The sequence below is a fragment of the Ambystoma mexicanum genome, chromosome 6q (assembly GCF_040938575.1).
Source record: "Ambystoma mexicanum isolate Mex_15411 chromosome 6q, UKY_AmexF1_1, whole genome shotgun sequence".
Lineage (NCBI taxonomy): Eukaryota > Metazoa > Chordata > Amphibia > Caudata > Ambystomatidae > Ambystoma > Ambystoma mexicanum.
Genome location: NC_090937.1, coordinates 488,184,625 through 488,199,548, shown reverse-complemented (window position 1 = coordinate 488,199,548; position 14,924 = coordinate 488,184,625).

The window sequence follows — 14,924 nt, the reverse complement described above, 5'->3', positions numbered from 1 at the left end:
TTAGGCTCAGGAACCAGGCTCTGCATCGCTATAGCAAGACGGAATCCAGCTGGGCTAATCTTCTTATAACCCAAGATACTGTTTAAGCTTAGGGTACTTACTTTATTGCCTTTAGCCGCACTTTTCTCACTGAAGACTTATATTGCCTACCTTTTTCGAGTTGACTTCAACTCCCGTCTCACAAGTTTTACAGCTTGTGGCCTACAAGTGATTTTTCTGAAACTCTAACTTTGTGCAAGACTTTTTATCCGAAAAGTGCATCAGATCCATAGACTGTGATCAAATGACTTTGGCTGTCCTAGCTCCCTAAAGGCACTCTTCTTAATCCATTGATTTTGATACTCCTCCACAGGTTGTAGCTTGTTAATACTGTTACTTCTGGGCAAAGGCTTTGTCTAGACTTCTTTGGAGGATTTACTTGTCCTCACATATACTCAGAATCTGTTCTAACCTTTTTGCTTCCTTTAACCTTTCATTTCTACCTCTCTGAATCTCAAAGTATACTAGTGCAATATATAAATGCAAATACTATCCTGTTGATTGAAGTCACCTCTGGGTGTAGGAAAAGTATAAGAAGCATATCCAAAGATTATTCACTGGCTTGTTTGATTCTGAGAAATAATTTCAAAGTAATTTGTATTGTTAGAAACTGTTGCCTTTTTTAAAGAATGCTTATTTAAAACTGGTGTTAAATAAATAAATACCTATTTATAAATGAAATCTTGAATGTAAGTGTTATTTGGCTACTTGTATTTACGGATTTCAATTGTACAGCTCTACAGCTCACATTTACCTCTCTTGAGATAGGCCTGGCTGCTCAGTCACACTACCAACTTGTGTAGTACAGACCTATACCAAGAGGTGGGTTACCTAATACCAAGCAGATACGTGTTGTATAGTCTCACACAGTGTGACTGCACCAATACTTACCTAGCAGGAAGGGTAAACAGTATAGAATTTCTACTGCTTACCAGGTTAAAGGGTAACTAGTGAAGCCTGTATGAAGAGTGCAAAATGCACATTGCATATTATTTAACAGGGCACCCTGCAAGCAGCCATGTGAGCATTTTAGCGGTGAAGTCAGCAGTAACCGCTGTACTGGTAACTAGTGCAGCTTTGTTACAATTTACCAAGACGAAGCCACGGTGTGGAGACGCAGCATCGCAAGATCACAGCAGCCACCGTGACCTCGCGTAACTGCAATGCGCATGCGTGCAGTCCTGGCACACAGAACTGACATAGCAGAGCGATGAAGCAGACGCTCCACAGTGGTCCTCCTTAATGAAGGACATTTAAACTTTAATTGCACATGGGCACATGGACTGCTGAAGTCCAGTGAGAGATCACTAAAGTAGTGAAGTAACTGCTGTTGCATGTGTGCTACAGTATATGCCTTATTTGTATGGAGTGATTAAATCCTCTACATCAATCACTGGTTTAAGTCTTGCATAAGCAACTACATAATTGGTGAAGAGGACCAAGGAAGAAACCCATCAGTTCCGAGATACAGGGCACGATGCCTCTGCCAGCCTTTCTAGTACAATCCCCAGGTAGGCCTGCAATACCATGGCCACAATGGGAACTGTTATTTGATACGTATCTGGAGGCCGTGAGTGGCATGGATTATGCAGCGGGAAGGAAGAAGGCCATGTTATTAAATGCCACCAGAGTCGAGGGACAGAGAACATTTTCCTGCTTGAAGCCTGAGCCAGTGGTGGGTGATGATGGCGATGTGTGCAGAATCATTAAACGGTTCTCCAATAAAAAGAACACTGTCCTCCACTGCTTGAAGTTCTAAACAAGGAAACAGGAGAGCACAGAACCGGTCGATGACTACGTCACCAGAATGAGGGAGCTGGCTGTGCTGTGCGGGTTTGGCAACTATGCAGAAAACATGATCTGCGACATGTTAGTGGTACATACCAACTGCAAAAAGGTGGAAGATGAATTAATTCTTGAAAAGGAGCTGAACTTGGATAAGGCTATCCAGATTGCCAGGGCAGAAGAAGAGACATTGTGTGGGGCAAAGAAATGGTGGGAACAGTGCCGGCCGCTGATGTGCATGCAGTGCTATAGAAGGGGCAGTGTGGCAAATCCAGAAGGGAGTTCTATGATGATGAGGGAATTAAGAGAGAACCTCTGAAGTGCCACAGATGTGCCAGCACGCAACACCTGGCGAATGACAAGGACTGTCCCACCAGGCCTAAAGAGTGCTCGAACTGCAGACGGTATGGCCACATTGCGATAGCATGCAAATGGAGGGGAAAGAAAGTCACCTACATAGACAGCGATGCGGACGCGAGTGGTGACGATGAAGGCGATGAAGATAGGCCAGCAGTCATCATGGTCAACAGTTTGAGGGTCAGGAGAGAGAAGCCACATTGTATAATAAAAGTGGACGGCAATGAGACTCGAGTAATGGCTATTCTGCCAATACAAACTTTCAAGGACATGGTGGGACGGCGTGAAGTGGAGGGGAGGAAGACCAAAAACCAACCCACAGTGGTTGGGGGAGCGTTGGTGAGACTGCTGGGCTATATTAATGCAGGCATCGAGTTCAAAGGATGACAGATGGCAATCCTAGGGTGAGACAACCAGCACAAACTAGCAGAGCATCAGTGTCAAGAGACGAATTTCCCACCTTGTTCTCCGAAGTTCCAGGCAAAGTAAGAAACTATTTGCACAAGATACGTTTGAAGACAAACGCAGTCCCAATCAAACATAAAGTGAGACCCATACTGGCAACCGCTGAAGCGCTTAAAAGCCCAGCAGTGGAAGATGGAATTTGTATTTGTATTTATTAACTGTGAAAGACGGCACCATTGAAACAGGGAAGTCCTCCGAATGGTTGAGCCGGGTGGTACTGTGAGAGGGTCAGAAATGAGAGGCGGACACAAAGTTGCAGTATTCTCATTGACAGACATTTTATTTAAAAGAAATGTGTTAAACAATGACTTTCTAGCCCTATCATAAGGAAGAAGATTCCCTACTTAAACAACGAAAACTAAGAATCAGCCTGTGTCAGGTAATTAGTAATGTAGAAACCGTCCTTGTGTCCAAAACATTCTAAACTGACCCTCACACTAGAAACAAACAACTAAGAGTGCAAAGAAATATCTCTGACATGTTTAGCAGAAAAGGTGTTCATAATCAAAACATAAAGAATACATCCTAAAGTATTAAAAGGATAGTTCTCTTCCCCTGGGGACAGCCAGACTAGCGCATTGGTTCTAGGCCCAGTGGAAGTTTGCTGTGCCGCAGCACCAACATGATTTTGTACATTTTTTTTCATTTTTTTTATTTGTATTTTAATCAATTAGATTTTTACAAAAAGTCTCAAGAAATCTTTAAATCTTGAGGTCCCGAAAATGTCTGTAGAGGATGAAACTCAGATGTTAAGACACATTGGGCCTCATTACAAGAGTGGCGGAATGGGTTAACAGGTGTCGCAAAAGGATGCAGACCCGTTAACACCATTCCGCAACATTACGAGGTCCCCTCGCGGGACCCGATCTGTACGTCTGGTCTTACCAGACGTGCAGAGCGGGTCCCGCGAGGGGAAGAGGGAGCTAACAACGGGCCTGTCGTAATCAGCCCGTTGTTAGCTCCCTCCCCCATTCCCATTCAGCCCTGTATGGGCTGAAATGGGAATGGGGAAGGTCCGGGCCCGGGTTCCTGGAGGGAGGAATTACCGGGCCCTCCGAACTCGGAATGGCCCAGTAATTCCCCATTCTGGAAACCCGGACCCGATTTTGGCGGCAGCCATGCCGCCAATAGCGGCATGGCTACCGCCAAATTTGTAATGAGGCCCATTGTCTATAGCAGTCTATCTTCCGCTGATTCTGAGTTGTTTTTTCAATCGTTTCACTGTCTTTTTTTTGATAGCCTGTTACACATTTCTACTCTGTTCAGCTATCTTCGTTGCACAGAGCCCCTGTGAACAGATACTTGCACTAGCGTTACTATTGATTTCAATCAATACTTGCGTTTCATTTAAACACTTTGTCGTATAATGGCAACAGTACAAGCCTGAGTATTCCGAGGAGGAATAAGTTGATAGAGAATGAAGAGGAAACAATGGGGCATCGGACGACAGTTGGGAAGATGAATCACTGGATCCTGAGCCTCAGCCTAGTCGCATGTAAGACGTTTCCACCTGGTGTACCTGCAATCGGTGCAAGGTCATGCCAACCGAGGAGGAGAACTGCTGCTGCCAAAAAAAGCTCTGGATGCTTGGCCTACATATCGGAAGAAGACACACCACAGCTATGTGTTACCGAGCTGCATGACTTTAAGGCAGCCTTCCACACAAGGTCCGTGTTGAGGATTATGATGGTGCTTATTCACGAACTTCATACAACAGTTCACCGTCGCAATCCAAGTAGCGAGTAAGTGTACTCTAGATGTGATGTCATTTTGACCACTGAGGCCACTAACATTTAATGTTTGTCTCCTATATTGTCGTAACTTTGATCTATCACTGACAAATGAATGTAGTCTGCAAATTGAATATATTTCTTGCGCTTTTGGGAAATCAGAGTTTTCATTTTACGTGTCTTTCACGTTCAACTAAGAAACAATATTTCTCTGTGCGCCCAAACGGTATGGATTGAATGGCTGTTCAGTTTTGTAATGTGTGGACACTTCAAAGCCCAAGTTCATTTATCCATGAAGTAACATTTTTAAGGGCAACTATGCCATAGAATACAGGGTGCATTTTCAAGTAGGGTTTGCACACTTATCAGGTTCATTTAAATACAGTATGTATGTTTCTCTCCCACAGGTGGTACCTGCTCCGCAACAATCCATCCCCCCTCCATTATAACCCACTCCAGAACTGGGTGGGGAACAGCCAAGGTGCCAAACACCATGTACACTTCAAAGATATTCCACACAGGGGCCATTGTTCACATGGCCTCCCCAGACCCAGTGTCTCCAGGCTCCCCTCTTCCAGACCCTGCCCCTGCAATCCGCATAAGTGTCTCTCCCTTCAGCAGTGTTCGGGGCCTTTTCTGCATGTCTCATGCCCATCCATCCCCCCTCCAGTATCAATGGCAGTTTGCACCTGTGTCCGTGCACTCCCAAGGGGGCTGGAGGGTTGGAACGGCCAAGTTGCCAAACATCTTGTACACTTCAAAGGTATCTTCCGCACAGGGGCCATTGTTCACATGGCCTCCCCAGACCCACTGTGTCCAGGCTCCCTTCTTCCAGACCCCGCCAGAAACATGTCACACATTCACATACACATACACTTTTATAATCCTTTATGAACACCTTGATATTTTGCAGGATTACATCTCTGAGCACTGAAAGGTAACTCATTATCGTGCTACCTGTTCTCTGGCCACTAGCTCCCCTGCTTGCTGAATCTAATTGTTTATTAGTCAAGGTAAGGGCAGGTCACTTCGGATCTCATATTTTCTATCTATTTTGACCGAATGTACCCAGTATTGTAATGTTCATTCATCTCAATGACTTTACCATTGTCTAATGTTTCAAGTTGTTTGATCTCGATAAATAGCACATTTCATCAATGTCCATTGTAATAGAATGGTATCTTTTGTGGTCCATGTCTGTAAACATGTTGGCTTTTGATGCATGAAAGTACATTCAACGGACGAGTAACACGTTACGATTTGCGTTATATCAATCAATTCTGTATGAAAATTATCCCAGTGTACATTCGACTAAGTTACACAGGTTTTCCTTCTTTGACCAAAATAAATATTGCATAGAAAGCTGTGATATAATTCCATCAATCACATCCATACAGTACCATTTTTTTCTTTTTTTCTATTTTTTTATACAGATCTTATATACTTTTCAAGAATGCCTGCTTGTATGGTTTTCAGTTGCCCTTCTAGGAGCCATGCCAAAAGTCAGGGCACAGTCCTGCACACATTCCCAAAGGATATTGATTTAACAAGAAGATGGGTTCAATATTGTGGTTTTCTGGTGGACAAGATTGCAAGTAGAGCACAGAATGTCTTGAAGGACGTGGGGGCCAACCGATTCCGCATCTGCAGCCTGCACTTTACAGACGATATGTACGAACAATCAAAGTACACAAAAAAGCATAGTCCCAGATTTTTCGTAAATTGCTTTCAAATGCAATTCCAACTCAATTTAAGCACACACTGCCTCAGGTGAGCCCCAGATGATGAATTAGCGGTAGGCGGTAGGATACTGAAAAGGTAACTTCATGAACGGATTGGTGCTTTCGGTAAATATTTACTTAATATGTGTCTTACTAAAGTTTGCATATTTACCAGATTCTATTACATTTTAACTATACTACATTTTACTATACTACATATGTCCCCAGTTTCTGGAACCTCAAATAAAGTAATTATGACCAGTAGAAAACAATGCCATAGTGCCTTCCAAAAGAAGCCTAATGTTTTCTTAATCGGTTGCTTGACATGTCCCTTTTTTTCATAGAGCATACTAATGGAAGCACAAACCCTCGCAAGTGACGAAACCACTGATACGTCCAGTATCCCAATGTTGAGCCCTATAGAAATGCAGAAAGTGATCTTCTCGACAGTTGGATCTTCCCACATATCTAATGCAACTTTAATTTTCCCTTCTACCACTTTATGACAATGCACTGAAAATGAAGGAGCAAGATTCTGCATCCATTTCTTTTCCGGAGTCAACATCAACTTCACGCGTCTATCAGGTAATTTTCTTTTACTTTTCATTTACCAGAATGTGTTATGCTTGGAATTTCAAATAATATGGAAACATTTATGTATGTTGTTGGTTGTTTACACTAGGTGGCATGTATGGGCGTCTCTCTATATGTACCCTTGTCTTCATCCCATTGTCTCAGTACCATTTTGCTGTTTTCATCCGTACTAAAACAAGTACTGTGTTACAGGGGGATGCTGGTACTTCGAATATAATTACTTCATCCTTTGCAACTGGTCCAGAGTATGAGGTATGCGTACTTACAGTTCCCTTGAATGAATGAAAGTAAATACTACATGGGATACTATTTGACAGTGACAGGCATATAACCGTGCAGTGTTTCAAACTTTTCTGATTTCAGTTCCAACGTTACACTTCCTCCGTAATGCAGAACACATTGCAAAAAGTTTGAGGGCAACATTACAACAAGTATGTTTTGCACAGTGATCTCTGATCAAGTACACTTACCAAATCGGATAGTTATCAGGTGAAATTTGAAATATATATTATGACTAAATGACATACACTGTTTGGGAGGGTATGTGTATAAGCACTCTGTGCGATGAAAGATTTTAATTTCCAATACGATTTACTTTTTTTTTTTAATGAATATTGTATTCAAGGAATGTACACAAAGTGTGGAATTAGAAGAGGAGGCACATGGACCAGAGGTGAACATAAAATAATATTGGATACAATTGAACATCAAATTGCATTTGTAATACATTTTTATGTCGTAATTCTTTTAATTCAATCAAGTTGGTTCTGTGTGTAGATATTTAATTATGTTTGTTTGCATGTAAATGAAATATGCTTGATTTAAACAATATAAAAATGTGTTCAGCTTGCTGGTGCGGTTGTTAAAGAGAAGCCTACGGTTTCACTGAAAATCAAGAAACAAGGGTAACAAACAATTTTGTTTTCTAGAAGTTTTTAGGCTGCTGTTTTCTTCATAAAATGTTTTTATATTTAAAGTGCTATACATTGATCATGTTTTTACAACACATCTCCTAGAGGCCCAGAAGGAAGAGAAGTATAAAGACACAGACAACAAATGAAACCAAAGATGTTGCTTACCAAACCGATTTCACCATGGAGCAACTACTATTTGGGGCGCAGCATGGTCCAGCCAATAAGCAGACTTGTGATGCTTATTCCCAATAGCCTGAAACTGAATGGAATGTGGCCGGCGAACCCTGCAAAGTGTCCATGGACCATTGCTACCATGTGACAACTCTGCAAGATGAAACCAAATACAATGAAGATGCATTGGAATTCCTCGCAGACCCCTTGACACAATCTACACCCGCAAAAAATGTTCCACCCAATAAACATTCAATGTCACCTATTTCTCCAATTTGTGTGCAAATATCACATGAACTAACAGAGACTGAAGCTTCAACACAATTGACAGAGGAACATGCCAAAGTGCTCGACTACAGTTTGCCTAGTTTTGGCGATTTATCTACCACAGTGGATTCACAAACCACATTCATGGCGGACGATTGGCTAATAAAAGAGCAAAACTACATTGTATTCGACAGCTGCCTGGTAGAGATTACACAAATGCTGAAATGTGTCCATACATTGAGGGGGAATATATGCGGGGAGCCATTGGTGAATATGTCTTGTGTATTACAAGGCACTAACCTGAAAATACAAGCCAGCTGTGTCCACCTCCATAATACATTTTCATGGTCCGCTCAACCGATGCTGGTTAAATGGATAATCCCTCAAGCCCGTTAAGGTGAGTAGCAATACCCTGGAGATGGATGGGGATGCAGATTTTATTCATACATCAATAATCGAAACAACTCAGGTAGTTTGGCAAAAGGAAGACTGTTTTATTTTCAATGATCTAAAACAGGGAGTACAATGAACATCAACGCACTCGCTTGATCCTCTTACTCAATGCATCTTAAAAACAACTGGGTTCTTATACCCAAATTTAGTCATCAATGACGCTAACCTGCGCACTACCAACGTCATCCTACGTGGCAAACTACAAAAACCTATGCGCAGTAATGATAGGCTCTCAGTGAATATCTAAGTATACATTCTATAATAGCATGAGTCAGTGGATGAAAGTGATAGGGTTCTTAACATCAGGTGGGGCAACTAAGCCACCCCCACAAAATGGCGACTATGAACGTCACTAAATGTATGATGTGGAGGTTAGCTCAGCTGCAACTTGCTCGCCTTGAAAACAAGACGACACAGAGCAACACCGGTTCGATCCCTGGGTACATGCTTAGAAACCTCTGCATATTAAGCACGTTATAAATAACCTATCATATCATATGACGTCCTATTGGCTACAAAACTATAGTACCCTTAATTACACGGTCCTCTTTAATTGGCTGGCTTCTAACCTTCGTCAGTACTTTTCCACCTACGTCTAGCAGCAGGCAGGCTGAACATCCAGGTGCTGGTGAGCTCTCCTTAGTACCAGCTTCCCACCAATTAGCATACTAATCCATCATCACCTCAATGGTCTAGTGTCAATTAGGAATTTGAAATTCGGCCTTGAGAGTGCTCCTGGCTCCAAGAAATTCAGGGAGTGAAAGCACAGTCTGCCCACGTACATAGTTGTGACCACCTCGTTCGTCCAACTTCATCCTTCCATGTGACTAGAGACCATGGAATCGAGTTTCTCGTGCATTTAAAATACTTATTCTTAATAGACCTCTGACGTCTTTTGTTTTTATCCATGTCTTCAGAACAGGAGTTCTGTTCTTTCACACGATCTGTATCCAAAGTCATTTTGCTCCGGTTTGATAAGACCCTGGCTTCCTGGCCCATCCAGCCTTGTCTGCTGAGATTCATTTTGTTAATTCAACTGCTTTTTAACTGTGACATACTAAAATGAGGCACTGTTCAGCACTGCTATAATGCGTAGTGGAAACATCCATCCTTTACTAGTTCGTCTGCATATATGTATTTAATGGCACTTACCGCAATCTTTTCACTATACAGCACAAGGCTGGCTTCATGATTACTTTGCTGTTTGTGTTTCTTGCATCTGTACACGTGTAAACTAACTTGATATCTTCATCGTTTCTGTGGCATAAACTTCTTCACCTTGAGCCCAAGATGTCACTTATCCTCGGTACTTTCTTGATGCCTCAGAGAATATCTGCATTCTCTGGTCTCTGCATCACTTCTATACACGTCAGCTCAACTCTGTGTGACGTCACCATTCATCTTTGCCGTTTATCTGTTCTGTTTCTTAAGGAATTTAATTTAAATGACTGTCATACTTCTTCGTATGTAGCTATGGCTTTCTCAACGGGAATCTTGCTTCCAGGATTCTCTTAGGTATTGGTAGTCTCACTGGTAGAGCACAGAGTCCATACTCTGTCCTTTGTCAATTCAACTGCTCCGTGTATGTCTCCTATTTCTGTATAAAGTCTGTAGGCGATATGGGTGAAGTGGTTGAGGTGGGGGTACTTGGCCCCTCCTCTACACTGGGTAAAGTGCCAGCCGAAAATCTACTGTGTTCATCAGCTTTACTTTTCGCCGGCTATACTTTCAGTAAAATGTCCAGTTTCTGTCAATTTGTGGGAGTTGAGTTCCTTGCTAAAACCCAGCACTACAAATATCAAAGAGAATTCTTATTCCCCTCTATTAGTCAAGTCTGGAAAATTGAACAGATGTCAATTGAAAGAACATTCTCTGGCAAACGTTTCAGGCTAGCTGGCGACGGACAGTGTGACAGCCCCAGATTTTCAGCAAAGTACTGCACATATCACTTTCAAGACATGGGGCCTCATTACAAGTTTGGCAGTAGCCTTGCCGGTAAAATGCATTCTCTGGTCTCTGCATCTCTTCTATACACGTCAGCTCAACTCTGTGACGTCACCATTCATCTTTGCCATTTATCCGTTCCGTTTCTTCAGGAATTTCATTTTAATGACTGTCATACTTCGCATGCAGGTATGGCTTTCTCAATGCGAATCTTGCTTCAAGGATTCTCTTAGGTATTGGTAGTCTCACTGGTACTGCACAGAGTCCATACTCTGCCTTTTGTCGATTCAACTGCTCCGTGTATGTCTCTTATTTCGGTATAGAGTCTATAGGCAACATAGGCGATATAGGTGAAGTGGTTGAGGTGGGGGTACTTGGCTCCTCCTCTAAACCCCCACTGTGGGCGATTCATCAACCACTCTTTCATCATCATTTACATCCAGGCGTCCTCTTCTGAAAAAGAGCTTCTTTGAGACCCATATCTTTATGACCTCCTTCAGACAACCTGCTGTTTTGACATGCTCATCTTTGGTCCCTGTCGTGTGTTGACATTGTCCATTTGGGCTGCAATAGACCCATCTTCCCACATATTTCTTATGAGTCTTCGGGTATAGGAACTTCGTTCCCTCAGGTGCATGGATACTGGCCTTCACATAGTCTCTGATTTCTTTATCTGTCAATTCTTTGGCCTTCCATCCTTGCTCAACATCGATCATGACCTTCATTCCTGTTGCTTTCTTTGCTGTCTTCTTGCCTTGCGAGATTATCAGCTTGATCACACAGAATCCAAGCAATAGCATCACTATCAGAGCTCCAAGGAACTTAAAGATGTCTGCCATCTGCTGTGGAATCCAAGAAAAGATTGATCCAAACCAGCTGTCATCAGCAATGTCTTCAACATCGTCTATCATTTGACCATGGAGCGTAGTCAGCATGTCTATGGCCTCTGTCAAGGTTCCATTCTCATCATCATGAGAAGGTATGAATGTGTAATATGATTCTCCAATTTTTGCACATACACCTCCATCCATAGCTGTGATCATATCCAAGACATACCTATTCTGAACAGTCATCAGTCTTATGGCTCTCAGTTCTTCTCTGATTGCATTCAATCCTTTTATGGTCGTGTTAATCGTCTGTAGCAATTCCCATCTGGTAATCTGCAGCCATTTGGTGTTTGCCCCAACCTGGATAGCCGGCATGAAGACCAACGTGAACACGGATGAAGTCTGGCTGAACAGTCTATGCTCAAAACGGAATGGCATCAAATGCTTCTATTGATTTTTCTGAAAAGTAGTTCTCCCTCTTCATTCTTTTTAGCAGCTCCACAGATCTCTTCTTCCTCAGGTGAGCGGTCTGCTTTTGGGAAGCTGTCAAGATTCAGATCACTCTTTGGAATTACCAAAGCTGAAACATGAACATTCACTAGTGAGCAAAGTCCTCCACAATTCTGTGGCAATTTTATATATGCTCTGCATCCACAGGCTCAGTAGTGATCCATGATCACTGCTGTCCCAATCATCATTCCTGGCACATCAAAGATTTGTCTGCACTTCTTATTTTCTCCCATCTTTCTTGTACCATTATTTCTGAAGCACAACTTTGCACTTTCCAACAGAACAATCTACAAAGGTCCTCCTCCATCTTCGACCCAAGTCAGTAGCTTGGCAAGCCTCGGCCACAATGGCATACATCCATTCTGCACCAATTCAACTGTCTCCTTACAAAATCCAATTATCACCCAGGCTCTGCAGATTACCACTCCTTCTTTCCATCCATCTGGAGACAACATTGATCTGTCCTCTGTTCTTCCATTTTCAAATGCCTTCTTTTGATTTTCCTGGACTTTCAAGTTTCTTGGTAATTCCCTTCTGATTTCAGCTTCATTTTCTCCAGGCATGTCATATCGGATCACATGATTCTTGGTCTGGTCTTGATCTCTTGTCTTTGTGTCTTGATCATCTTCATCTGGATCTTTCCATTCAATTGCCCATGAACTGGCCTCTAGTTCAGCAAAGTGCTACATGTGACAGACAATGTGCTATTTGGACACCTACTTCGATGGCTATGACGATCTTAGACTTCCCCATACTGTATGTTAGGAGTGCACACACAAAGCATCCTTCCTTTGAGGTTCTCCTTCCCACTTCCTTCATATGCTGATACCAGATGTTATTTCCCAAGTGTGCTGTGCTGTCCAGGTAATCATTCAGCTCGAATGTATCCTCTTTGGTACTTCTCTTCGATCTCATTCTTCTCTCGTGATCTTTCATAATTATTTCATGAAGAACTTTAACATAGCTCTTTCTTATTGGACCAATCCTAGGAACATTTATCAATGGTCTGGGTGTATTCATCTGTCCTACTTGAGTAGGAGAAAGTTCAAGGAGTCTCTTTCTATCCTGGAGTTTGTGTCCGGTTTTAGCGAAAAATGGCCATAGGGAATTTACCATAACCTCAATATGAGATCTTCCTCCAAAAGGTAACTTAGACTTATGTAATTCAGGAGTAGGAACATTCAGGTGCATTCCTGTAGTAGGTTCATTTTTGAACCACTCTTTTCTTTGTTTCTCCTGTGAAGCCTGTTTCTGGAGTCCTAAAATAACTTCCAAGACCTTTTTTGCATGTGAACGACTATCAGTACCATTTATCTTGGGCTCAGACACTGTGTCATCTTTCTTTGGAACAGGAATTACTACATAGGGTCTCGGCTGTCTAGTAGTTGCCACATTCATACCTTCCTTCTGCTCAGGAAGATTCACTGGAGTCTTAGCTCCAAGCATGTCAATACAGTATGATGTCCGCACTGTGTGCGAAAGCAATACAATTATAAACAGAATGAAAAAGTAGATAATACATATATATGCAATTTTGCAACATTGTGATGGATTCCAATCGGGTGTCACACACCGGACTAGGACCCTTGGACTTAGCCTAGGATGTAGCTCTCAATGAGAATACTTTTTCTTTATTTTCTACAAATTCGAATTGAGCCGATACCCAACCCATCTCACACCCCCTTTTACAAATACCGGGTCACAATGGACCATGAACCAGGCTGGTGGGTGGTAATACAATATTTATTTATTTTAATTTCAAAGGAAATCACACAATTTTATATTGGGCAGCAATCACCAATGGGGTGATGATGATAATGAAAACCACTGAAATACACTTGGGTAACCTTCTACAAGAAAATATCCAAAGCACACATGAATAGCAGCACTTTTTCTATACGGGTAGATAGCATCCAAGTTAAGGTTTCCCCCTGCAATGTTCCCTCAAAACCCAATTAATTGAATTTTGAGTGCATAGAAGGTAGCAGCAGGGAGTCAGGGATCTGAGACAGCAAACAGAATCAAAATCCGACCTTCCCTCACAAAATAAGAGGCAAAACATTTTTAAAACCCTTTGCAATGGCATGTGGCATAAAATGACACTCGGAATTTGACAAACAATTAATTATATCTGTGGTTGAATAATGATGTACATATGTTTTATCACAGTATCTGGGATGTTATATCACTAGCAACTTTAAGTCAAAGTATCACAAAACATGTGGAAAAGTTGCAATTTACACTTTTTGCAGTTTTAAATGTCGAAACGGAAATATACAGAATCGGAATGCGGCTTTTAGGCTGGGTGATCGATGCACATCACAGGGACAGTATAGAAGTGAAAGAGTGACTATAGCTGAATACTTGGATGAGATTTTCAAGGTGAAAGAGATTTGGTTGTGGTCAAATAAAGCAGTTAAAAAGAGAAAATCGGTTTGGAAAGAAAAATGACAAGTTTTACTTAAACTAGATTATCAAGAAGATAGCGCTGCCCATGAAACAGGTTAAGCGGCCGCATTAACCTCCTTCATGCCGCCTGTCTCTTTATGTGGAAATGAATTAAGTTATTCAAAATATGACTAAGGATCTATGCAAGACAGAGATAAATAGAAGAATGGCGCTAACGCTTAGAGATCAAGGACAGGATGCACAGAGAATTCTAACAGTTTTAAACAAGTTGCCAGGGTATGAATAGGATTACTTAGAATATAGGACAAAGACAAAGGGTCAAGATGGGATAGGCTATGTGTTGCTATGGGATGGGGAAATACTCACAATCCGCACTTAAGTTTGGGATTTGGCACAGCCAACCGGGTTCTGGACTCAAAGGGATCTGGTCACAGCACGGCGGGTGCCCCTTACAGCAAACAGCTGGGCAAGTCTGGTCACAGGATACAGCGGGCATGCAGGTATTGGGCAAAGAGCCCGTCTGGTCACAGGATACTCCCAAAAGGGTACCACAACTTTTTCCCCTTTGTTATTGGGATTTTTAGTGGGGTTTCTGGATCAATGGCCTTGCTGGGATAGGATCAGCTATGTTTTGGCCTGGCAGTAGAGTCTGGAATCTTGCAAAGATGGATCTGGAATGTCTGGATACGCAGGCGCTGGAAATTCAGGAGAGAGTGTCCTGTCCCTGTGAGCTCCCAC